Source organism: Triturus cristatus, chromosome 12 (genome assembly GCF_964204655.1).
Source record: "Triturus cristatus chromosome 12, aTriCri1.1, whole genome shotgun sequence".
Lineage (NCBI taxonomy): Eukaryota > Metazoa > Chordata > Amphibia > Caudata > Salamandridae > Triturus > Triturus cristatus.
In genome coordinates, this window is record NC_140595.1 from 527,557,021 (window position 1) to 527,569,981 (window position 12,961).

The window sequence follows — 12,961 nt, forward strand, 5'->3', positions numbered from 1 at the left end:
GTACACCCAATAAAAGGCGAAGACAATCAGTTTCACCGTGTATTTGTATACACACCCATATCAAAAATTGAATTATTAGAAATGAAGAAAGTAGTACCCAGTCATGACAAAGACCCAGCGGGTTTCCACCGAGAAATTAAGGACATGTTACTGATGGGAGAATATACCTATCCTGATATTATGACGATATTAAAGGTGCTCTTACCTGCTGGCATTTATGAAAAACTGAAAGAAAAAGAGTGGGAAGTGGGAGACCAAAAGATAGATTGGACAGCATTAGAAACGGAAGAAAAGGCCCGAACTGCAGGTTCAGGGCTCGGGGATAAAGTTAAAGCATTACCAGGTTTACTAGTACAAGTACTGCCACGTTTATTAACTACGAAAAAGGAAGATTGGGGTGCAATCACGGCCTGTAAACAAAAGCATGATGAAGACACAAGTGATTATTATGCCCGATTTGAAAAATGTTTTGGAATAAATAGTGGTATAAAAACAAGTAGTGAGTCGTATCCACATTTATTTGTGACAAAATTAGTAGAAAATGCATTACCTCCAGTAAAGAATAGAATATTGAAATTCGAGAGTACCTGGCAAAGTAACACTCCGTCACAAATGCTACAAATGTTACAGTATCATCACAATAGAATTAGAGATGAACAAGAGCACGAACAAAGACGCATGAAAGATACAAAAATGAAAATGCTAGTGTCTCAGACAGTACCAGCTGAAGGACATAAAAAGGGTATGACACATTCCGATTCAGTAGGACCGGTAAAAGGGACATGCAATTATTGCAAAAAGCCAGGTCATTACGTACACGATTGTCCAGTTTTAAAACATAATATCGCCATAGGTAAAACACAAGAAAGATCACGGCCACTCAGACAAGATCAGAATGAACAAGGAGCTATGCCACATTCCCAGGCCATGCCAGCCGCACAACAGCCGATACAGTTTGTGCCAGCTGCACCACCGTTGCCTGCTGCTGCTACACAGACCACAACACGACAAATGTATCAGACTGCACAGTATGAATATCCTGAGTATCAGCGTTACGCATGAACCAGCCTAGAGAGGGAAGTTGACTTACCCCTTATCGAGATTCCTGTAGATCAAGAAGGACCTTATGTACATAGTGAATTATTAGGTCAAGATAGAAAATTCTTACTCGACACAGGGGCAAGTCGAACAACTATAAAACGTAGTGAAGTTCCAGGGGCACCCCTCTCAGGCTCTCAGAATATCTCCCTTGGTTTTTCAGGAAGACCTATTGTTAATGAAGTATCGCAGCCTCTTCCACTTACGATAGGACCTTTGACCCGAACTACAGATTTATTGCTTACTAAATCATGTCCAGAAAACCTGTTAGGAATAAAAACACTGAAAGCTCTAGGAGCTATAATATGTTGTTCTCCGGAAGGAGTAAGGTTGTTTTTACGTGATTTTAAAGGTCACTATGTGTCTAGAGACATGGATCCCCGACTACAGACTTTACCAGCGCATCTATGGGCACAAGGCCCTACTGATGTTGGTTGCATGAACATTACACCATACCGAGTCACATTGAAAGCAGGAGTGGTACTACCACGAATGCGACAATACAAGTTACCGCAAGATGCTGTAGTAGCTTTGCTGAAAATCATTGATGAGCTAATTGTCCAAGGAGTAGTTGTAGAAACAGACTCCAATGTATGTAATTCACCGATAATTCCGATTCTTAAACGAACTGATCCTACTGCTCCGCCAGTATACCGATTGGTTATTGATTTGCGTGAACTAAACAAGTGCATTGTGCCACAATTTCCTGTGGTCCCCAATATATCATCATTATTGACAGCAATTGATTCCGAAGCAACATTCTTTACTGTAATTGATCTCAAGAATGCCTTTTTCAGCGTCCCAATAGATCCGGAAAGCCAATATTTGTTCGGATTCAGTTTAAATGGGCGCAGCTTTAAATTCTCACGCGCTCCCCAAGGATTCACAGAAAGCCCCAGCATCTACAGCCAAGCACTGAAACGAGAACTTGACAGTATCCACATGCCAGTCAATACTGCACTGCTTCAATATGTCGATGATCTGCTGATCACCGCGAGAAGCGAACGCGAATGTGAAAAGGCTTCTCTGACAGTTTTACATTTTCTAGCCGACAAGGGGCACAAGGTGTCTCCTTCTAAGCTGCAATTCTGTGTCCAGCGAGTTATTTATCTTGGTCACTCGCTGTCCAAGGAGGGAAGGCAGCTTACACCAGATCGCATCCAGTTAATTGCTAACATGTCAATCCCCAGACACAAAAGGAGGTGCGGGCTTTCATAGGCCTCACTTCATATTGTAGGCAGTGGATCCCTCAGTACGCATTTCTAGCAAAACCACTCATTCAGTTAACCACACAGGAGGCAGCCACATCGACTGTCCTCCCTTGGACTCAGGAACATACACAAGCTTTTGAAAGCTTAAAGAAAGCTTTATGTCAAGCACCTGTTTTAGCAACACCATGTTATAGCAAACATTTTACACTCTTTGTTACAGAACGCGAAGGTACTGCCTTGTCAGTACTCACTCAGGAACAAGCAGGATCACGCAAGCCATGTGCTTATTTTTCCAGTACATTAGATCCCGTAGCTCAGGCTTTGCCCGCGTGCCTGAAATCAGTGGCAGCAACAGCTTTAGCAATCAGACAAAGCGATGCCATAGTGTTAGGACATCCATTGACAGTACAAGTACCACATGCAGTAGAAGTTCTTGTGAACCGAACACAAACACAACACTTGACCATAGCAAGACTTACCGGTTATGAACTGACATTGTTTCAGCCACACATAGAGATCCGACGTTGTAATACATTGAATCCTGCTACATTGTTACCTGTAATTGGAACAGACCCACTAGCTCATGATTGTGTTGAAATTATTGAAATAAAGACGAAACCTAGACAAGACTTGACAGACGTTCCATTGTTAGATCCAGACCTGACGTTGTATGTAGATGGATCGTGCATGAGAACAAGTACAGGAGATTTAGTGGCCGCGTATGCAGTCACAACAGACACTGAAGTTATTGAGACAAACTGTATAGATATTTTGTCAGCCCAAGCAGCAGAACTTATTGCTCTAACACAAGCCTGTATTCAAGCCACAAATAAGAAAGTTAATGTATACACTGACTCACGTTATGCATTCGGAGTTGTACACGACTTCGGCGTGCTGTGGCGAGAGAGAGGTTATTTAACCTCCCATGGTGCCCACATTCAGCACGGATCCCTCGTTCATGCCTTATTAGATGCAATACATCTACCCACTGCTATATCGATTATGAAATGTAAAGCACACACGAAGGTTACTGATATCATTTCTCAAGGCAATGATTTAGCTGACAGAACAGCTAAACAAACTGCTCAGACTCGCACATTAGACATGACAAAGCCAATAGTTCAGACACCAACACAGTGTATGACAATTAAGGATCCCGCACTTGACGTAATTGACATACAGACACATGCTACTGCAGAAGAATTAAAGAAATGGTCTGAACTAGGAGGGATCCAGACAGATCAGGGATGGATGACGAAGGAGAAATCTGTATGGTTTCTTCCTGACTCTATGGTCCAAGCCATTATAGCTACAATTCACAGTCCGGCGCATTTAGGGGAGAAAGCTATGCTAGATAGCATTCAACACATTTGGTTCAATAAACATTTACGAGCAGCAGCTAAACAAAAAGTCCGTACCTGTATGATATGTTGTCAGTTCAACCCAGGAAAAAGTGTTCCCGTAGAACAGGGTGGATTCCAGACTCCTGATCATCCTTTTGAGGTGCTCCAAATGGATTATATCCAGATGGAACGATGTCGAGGATTCAAATATGTTCTTGTAGTTGTCTGCGCTCTCTCCCGATGGACTGAGGCGTACCCAGTATCAGATTACACGGCCCCGACTACTGCCAAACAGTTAGTTCGAGAATTCTTCCCACGGTACGGTTTACCACGTGTTGTATATTCAGATAACGGCCAGCCTTTCTCATCCGAATTAATGAAACATGTCTCACTTTTGTTGGGATATCAGTGGAAATTCCACTGTGTCCGACACCCCGAGGCAGCAGGTCTCGTGGAACGACAATCAAATTTTGAAAATCAGATTGTCTAAAATATGTAAGGAGAAAGGTGTTGACTGGATAGTAGCCTTACCAGTTGCACTATTTTACATAAGAATGGTAGCACACTCTCGAACAGGGCTATCCCCGTATGAGGTGATCTTCGGAAGACCACCAAATATGTGGGGGACGCCTATACCACGTAAAATAACTGATGTTAATTGTAATATGCTGACAGATTACTTGGCTTCCTTGATGTCTGCACTACAATCTTGTCGTTCACAGGTAACTGCAGCCTTTCCTGACAACACTGAGGTGAAACCCCATGACGTTGCTCCGGGTGATCTGGTGTTTGTGAGGAATTTCGATCGAAAGACCCAGTTGGAGCCCAGGTGGAAAGCACCGAAGCTAGTCCTGCTGACCACAAGAACAGCCGTGAAAGTTGAGGGCCGCAAGGGCTGGATACATTCCAGCCACATCAAGAAATTTCATGGACTATCCTCGGATATAGACACTGTGCCCTGCACTCCCTCACAGACTGATTCAAAACTTCCCTTTGTTGAGCAAAACGACTCTCAGAACTATAAATTAAAGCTTAGGCCCAAACAGTCGAGCAATTTGATTGTTTAAGTCCTCTCCAAGGTGAAGCGGTTGAATTGTCTCTGACATGTATCCCTTGGACCTGAGTAGAAAAAATACCCGAGAAATGTTGAAACGACAGGCGTATTGTAAATCACTGCGTAGCTACTGTATGAGGACATTATTAATTCTGTTTTTATTGAGTCTTTTAATAATTATTACGAGTGTGATTTTGCACATATATCATCCTATTTCTAGACATGTTTATAATGTTGCTGCTGAACATTCTTTTAGTGACCTACCGCCACATGAATTATCTTATAGACTTGCGCTGCGCAATAACACTTTCATTAGTATGTTACATCATTCCCATCAGACTAGTAATGCCACCAATTGTTGGGTGTGTGGCCGACTCCCTCCCTATCAGAATAACAAAGGAGTTCTGCCTTTCTTTCCACATCCGTTCACACACAATGGCTCCTGTGGAGCATGGTTTAGTTTACTAAATTCCATAGACCCAGACACAGCAGTTTATCAACAACATTGGATATGGGGAAATCTGAATCTAGTTTTATTCAAAGTCTGTCACCCTAATAAGGAGGGTCACCCCAGTAGAACAGGAACTGATCTAGAAAATGAAGTGTATAAATTAGGTAATTTTACACCTAATCTTATGATTCTGAATGTCAAATCCGAAGTTGAACTAATTCTACCCACTATGTCAGTATTTCCAGTTAAAGGTGAATTATGCGTAAGAAAAGTTGGTTCCATACATATGGGCCATAGCAAATGCGTTACTACAGTAGAATATAGTGATCAAGGTAAATCTTCATTTAGAGCCTCCCGCCATTCTTACTTTATATGTGGTCAGACGGCATATATGCGTCTGCCTCTAGATTGGGATGGTACCTGTTACATAGCATTCCTTTTGCCACCTGTTTTCCTAGCTCCTCCTGATTATTATCGAAATGTTCATTTAGTACACAATAGAGAGCGAAGAGATCTCCCAGTTGTCGATTATACTGAGACGGCATGGGACAAGTATGTAGATTTCAATAAAGGTATCTTTCCCTATATAGGTACAATATCAAATAGTAAGCTGATACGTAGACTAACCAAGACTCTTGAAGCTGTAGTAAACGAGACTATAGCCGCCCTAGGCAATCTGACAGAGGAACAATCAGTGATGAGAATTGTTGTTCTCCAGAATCGTCTTGTCCTTGACGTCATCCTGGCCGATAGGGGCGGAGCTTGCAGGGTCATCGGATCCAGCTGCTGCATATTCATACCAGAAAATTCGCCATCTGTATATAAAGCTATAACACGCCTTCATAAGATTGTGAGCCAGATACACGAGAATCCAGGCACTTGGACGTGGTCCGGGTGGTTTTGGAGTGTGATATCAGCCTGGGGATGGAGAGTTCTATCCTTCCTAGGTATTGGCCTTCTTATGCTCTTCAGTTGCTGTTTATGCCTGCAATGTGGACCAGCAATTTGTGGTCTGTGTGCCACATCATGCATTCCATATCAAGGTTTTCGTTCAAAATGCCGGAAGAAGAAGGAAGAAGAAATGATGCTCCATGAGCAAATCGATGGAATAATGAAGATTGATATCTCTTGAAGGGCAAGTAGGGGACAAGGAGGGAATGTGGAAATGTGGATTTTCCTGATCAGTTATGTCCCCTATCTTGGACCCCAACGGTTCTATGTGCATGTCACAAGTACATGTATGTTCCCTCCAGTTCCAGTTTCCAAGACGCAAACATATGTGCGTCCACCGTCAACATGTTCTCTGTCAGATCCGCCATTAATGGGCTGGATATTCGATTCCTAAGTATGAAAGGCCACCGACTTTATATGGCTAAGTTACTCCATTTTTACAGTTCAGGCAAGTAGGCCCGTTTCTGTCCTCAAAGCCTTTCCCTGCTCTCTGCCTCTGACAGCTTCAGCTTGAGCTCGCATCTGTATCCATGAACTTTGTCCTACTCCCTGTGCAGCTAACGGTGCCTGCCTCGGCCAGTTTCGTCTGCCTGCCAAGAAGCTGTATTTCACCTTCGAATTATCTACTTTGCTCTTCAGCCGATGCATTCCTGTCTAGTGATTTAGGTAAACATCTCCTTTAGCTCACAAGCAAAGGACTCGGCCTTTCCGTTCTCCTGCAAGTAATTCATAGCCCTGTTGCCATGGAAAGTTTTCTGCCCCTCGCATCTCATATAGGCACTTAGACGCTTGTACACGCACACACAGTCAGTATAGAATAGATTCTGCCCGAGAGTCCTTCCTTGTGGATAACATAGTTCTCTAAACATAGGATGTTAGATATGATTTGGGATTAGGTTGACTTGACCCCCCAGACTTCTCGTCTCCACATGTAGAGCTAAATGTCAAGTCCCCTTCACCCCCTAGTTGCACGTCAATCACACGTCATGCTGCTGCGCGCGCATCTATGTTAAGTATTATCTTATAGATCCACCTATGTATGATAATCAGAGCCAATCATGTTTCTTTTTGCTCCTTATTACGCCTAGTTTCGATTACATACTTACTATGTCATTTCTCTTATCAATTGTTACGCCTTCTACACTCATTTCATTGTAATGTATGACCTATAAAAGTTACTTCTTGTCAATAAAGTATTGTACTTCACTTCCTGAACCCTCGTGGTGACGGAACCTGAAGGCCGCCACTCGAGTCGGCCATTTTGGAATAAAGCCCATTCAGAAAACCTCTCATACCACGGATTCTGCCTCTTATTATTCTGAGCTATTTTACTTTATTTTAGATTCCGTATGAAATTCAGTCAAGGTAAAAAGAATATTTACCACATAATGGCGCCCGAACAGGGACACTTTCTCATCTCACGCGCCGGCGGTGCGTTGCAGGCCCGGTCTCCTGCCACAGCTGGACGGACCATAAACGCGTACCAGCAGGATTTCCTGTAGCTCCCTCCGGTCAAGCGGGGGCGACTGAGGCTGCGATCAACCCAGACGAGGCGGTGAGAAGTGCGAAGTATCCCGACCAGAGCCTAGCTGAGAGAGCAAGATCCGAGGTATACAGAGGCCCACCAGGTTTTCGAAGTCCCGATGTCCAGAGGGTCCACTGTCCGCAGTCATCAAGTCCCGTCCATTCTCTGAGGCCTTCCGTTTCAAGGGGCTACTCGGTGAGTACCATCGCCGGGGAGGCGTGTTGACGTGCACATAGGTTGTGCCGGTCAAGACGGATTTGGGTACACAAATCCGGTCTGCACTGTTTAGCAGTGTATATGTACTGTTTAGCAGTATATCAAGTATTCCGAAGTATTCAGTTATTGTCAAGAATTCAGCTTGGTGATTAGTTATACAGACTGTCATCATTGTCGGTCGTTTTTTTCTTAAAATGGTTAATGTTTAAATGTTTAAAGTGTTCAAATGTCTTGCATATTGTGGTATGAATGATTGTTCATTGTTCACTGTTCATTATTGTGTTTTTTCCGTATTAAGTGAGTTCAAGAGTAAGTATCAGATCAGTTGTCAATATGCCGCTCTTCTCGAAGTTAAGACAGATTACCACCAGAAAAGGGGTGCTTGAAGAAGCAGTTCCTATTCCTCCTAGGGACACTCCAGGGCATTTTATGTATCACAAGCATGGCTTAGATGCCATATTATTTCTTGATTTATGGGTAGATTATACCAAGGGATTGCCAGAAAGTCAAAGGTGGCCCGCAGCGGGAACCTGAGATGCAGAGTGCATCATGAAAGTGGAGGAAGAGTTATGGAAAAGAAAAGTCAGACAGTCACAGAAAGACGCTGTTGAGTTATGGCGTAAAGAATCTCATAGACGTACAGAAAAAGCACGTAGACAAGAAGAGAGGAGTAAAGAAAGTTCAAAGAAAGTTCAAGAAAATCTATTAATTGAGGAAGGAATCCGAGTGAAATCAGAACAAGTAGATAGACAAAGAAATGCTCTTATGAACGGTATGTACCCCCTTCTAGCCGAAGGACTACCTAAGGCTGTTCCAGAGATGCCAAAAGACTTGCCACCCCCATTATTCCCAATTAAGGTACATCCTAAAGGGCGTCCCAGAACCGCAGAAGATGTTTTTCTTTCCTCATATCTAGATGACGCAGCTCCCGAGTATGCTAACCCCGCACCACATAGATCGTCTGGCGGAGGGGTTCAACGTCAGGATCAGGCATCTGTCCCCGTGCAACAGCAAGTCCCGACACAAGCTCCGGCAAGCACATCTGTTTCCACAACTGTCCCCGCAATCGATTCTACAGTGGTATCGACACCTATAGTTGCTGTGTCACGTTCGACGAATCCATTCACACCCGACACCCCAGATGGGGCCACGGGAGGTGCTAGCAACACTTTTACGCCACCTAGAATAAATAAACTTGTTTTTCAAGAGTCAGCGCATTCACGTACACCCAAATTCGTAAGTGAACGTGCGCTTAAGGAACTCCTTATAGATTGTAGATATGACCCGGTGGTCGGTAAAGAGGATGAAATGGTCCTGGCATCATTACGTATTAGACGAGCCGCAGAGTATTTAGCGAAGTTACCAGGAATGACTACGCATCTAGATAAAATATATCATTTTGTTCAAACAGGGCGAGATCCAGAATGTATTAACAGAGCTATGGAATTCCAGAAAGTAGAGATACAGGGGGAACTGTTACGTTTCCTCATAAACTGTGTGATCAGAAATCAAGACCGTCCGGGGGTAGACCCGAATGCAATGCTTATTCTTACAAGATGGAGCCAGAATATATCAGAAGGGAGACACGATAAGAAAAACTGTATAATAGCCATGTGCCGAAAAATCCGTAAAGAAATAGAACGTATTCATGAAGAAAGATTGGAAACAGACGAGTTCGAGCAAGATGAAGTGTCCGAATCAGGGAATTCCGCAAGACAGTCAGAGACCATAGCATACGTAGGCAGAGGAAGATCCTGTAATAATACTAGATGTTTTTCTGATCCCATACATTCTGTATGTCCAAATAATAGCAGAACGTATCCGACGCCTGTAATAAATCTGAAGTCTCCTGAACATTTGTTTCAAGCCGCAGATAAAATACTACGAGAACGAAGGGGTTACCACCTCCTCGACTCCATGGATGAGCAAGAATTAGCCAGATCAGCCGTTCACTGGATTGACAGTCCTGAAAAATACGGTGATGAGACCGTAGCACACACGTTTTTTAACCTCAGTGCAGATGAACAACGTTTAGCCGGAATCTATATGATTCAGCAACTCCTTATATTATATAAGAGCCAACATGCTGACCCTGGTCCTTTACCTGATATATTAACGGAACTACTCACGAACAGATGGAGAGGTTCTAGTAACAAGTTAATTAAAGAAATATTAGTGTCACGTAAACAGTATGTCCTTTTTGTAAGTCCGGATTCTTTCTCGCTGCCCCGCAAAGAAAGAACGCCGTATTATATGGATAGACAAAACCCCTTACGAGAAGTACACCCAATAAAAGGCGAAGACAATCAGTTTCACCGTGTATTTGTATACACACCCATATCAAAAATTGAATTATTAGAAATGAAGAAAGTAGTACCCAGTCATGACAAAGACCCAGCGGGTTTCCACCGAGAAATTAAGGACATGTTACTGATGGGAGAATATACCTATCCTGATATTATGACGATATTAAAGGTGCTCTTACCTGCTGGCATTTATGAAAAACTGAAAGAAAAAGAGTGGGAAGTGGGAGACCAAAAGATAGATTGGACAGCATTAGAAACGGAAGAAAAGGCCCGAACTGCAGGTTCAGGGCTCGGGGATAAAGTTAAAGCATTACCAGGTTTACTAGTACAAGTACTGCCACGTTTATTAACTACGAAAAAGGAAGATTGGGGTGCAATCACGGCCTGTAAACAAAAGCATGATGAAGACACAAGTGATTATTATGCCCGATTTGAAAAATGTTTTGGAATAAATAGTGGTATAAAAACAAGTAGTGAGTCGTATCCACATTTATTTGTGACAAAATTAGTAGAAAATGCATTACCTCCAGTAAAGAATAGAATATTGAAATTCGAGAGTACCTGGCAAAGTAACACTCCGTCACAAATGCTACAAATGTTACAGTATCATCACAATAGAATTAGAGATGAACAAGAGCACGAACAAAGACGCATGAAAGATACAAAAATGAAAATGCTAGTGTCTCAGACAGTACCAGCTGAAGGACATAAAAAGGGTATGACACATTCCGATTCAGTAGGACCGGTAAAAGGGACATGCAATTATTGCAAAAAGCCAGGTCATTACGTACACGATTGTCCAGTTTTAAAACATAATATCGCCATAGGTAAAACACAAGAAAGATCACGGCCACTCAGACAAGATCAGAATGAACAAGGAGCTATGCCACATTCCCAGGCCATGCCAGCCGCACAACAGCCGATACAGTTTGTGCCAGCTGCACCACCGTTGCCTGCTGCTGCTACACAGACCACAACACGACAAATGTATCAGACTGCACAGTATGAATATCCTGAGTATCAGCGTTACGCATGAACCAGCCTAGAGAGGGAAGTTGACTTACCCCTTATCGAGATTCCTGTAGATCAAGAAGGACCTTATGTACATAGTGAATTATTAGGTCAAGATAGAAAATTCTTACTCGACACAGGGGCAAGTCGAACAACTATAAAACGTAGTGAAGTTCCAGGGGCACCCCTCTCAGGCTCTCAGAATATCTCCCTTGGTTTTTCAGGAAGACCTATTGTTAATGAAGTATCGCAGCCTCTTCCACTTACGATAGGACCTTTGACCCGAACTACAGATTTATTGCTTACTAAATCATGTCCAGAAAACCTGTTAGGAATAAAAACACTGAAAGCTCTAGGAGCTATAATATGTTGTTCTCCGGAAGGAGTAAGGTTGTTTTTACGTGATTTTAAAGGTCACTATGTGTCTAGAGACATGGATCCCCGACTACAGACTTTACCAGCGCATCTATGGGCACAAGGCCCTACTGATGTTGGTTGCATGAACATTACACCATACCGAGTCACATTGAAAGCAGGAGTGGTACTACCACGAATGCGACAATACAAGTTACCGCAAGATGCTGTAGTAGCTTTGCTGAAAATCATTGATGAGCTAATTGTCCAAGGAGTAGTTGTAGAAACAGACTCCAATGTATGTAATTCACCGATAATTCCGATTCTTAAACGAACTGATCCTACTGCTCCGCCAGTATACCGATTGGTTATTGATTTGCGTGAACTAAACAAGTGCATTGTGCCACAATTTCCTGTGGTCCCCAATATATCATCATTATTGACAGCAATTGATTCCGAAGCAACATTCTTTACTGTAATTGATCTCAAGAATGCCTTTTTCAGCGTCCCAATAGATCCGGAAAGCCAATATTTGTTCGGATTCAGTTTAAATGGGCGCAGCTTTAAATTCTCACGCGCTCCCCAAGGATTCACAGAAAGCCCCAGCATCTACAGCCAAGCACTGAAACGAGAACTTGACAGTATCCACATGCCAGTCAATACTGCACTGCTTCAATATGTCGATGATCTGCTGATCACCGCGAGAAGCGAACGCGAATGTGAAAAGGCTTCTCTGACAGTTTTACATTTTCTAGCCGACAAGGGGCACAAGGTGTCTCCTTCTAAGCTGCAATTCTGTGTCCAGCGAGTTATTTATCTTGGTCACTCGCTGTCCAAGGAGGGAAGGCAGCTTACACCAGATCGCATCCAGTTAATTGCTAACATGTCAATCCCCAGACACAAAAGGAGGTGCGGGCTTTCATAGGCCTCACTTCATATTGTAGGCAGTGGATCCCTCAGTACGCATTTCTAGCAAAACCACTCATTCAGTTAACCACACAGGAGGCAGCCACATCGACTGTCCTCCCTTGGACTCAGGAACATACACAAGCTTTTGAAAGCTTAAAGAAAGCTTTATGTCAAGCACCTGTTTTAGCAACACCATGTTATAGCAAACATTTTACACTCTTTGTTACAGAACGCGAAGGTACTGCCTTGTCAGTACTCACTCAGGAACAAGCAGGATCACGCAAGCCATGTGCTTATTTTTCCAGTACATTAGATCCCGTAGCTCAGGCTTTGCCCGCGTGCCTGAAATCAGTGGCAGCAACAGCTTTAGCAATCAGACAAAGCGATGCCATAGTGTTAGGACATCCATTGACAGTACAAGTACCACATGCAGTAGAAGTTCTTGTGAACCGAACACAAACACAACACTTGACCATAGCAAGACTTACCGGTTATGAACTGACATTGTTTCAGCCACACATAGAGATCCGAC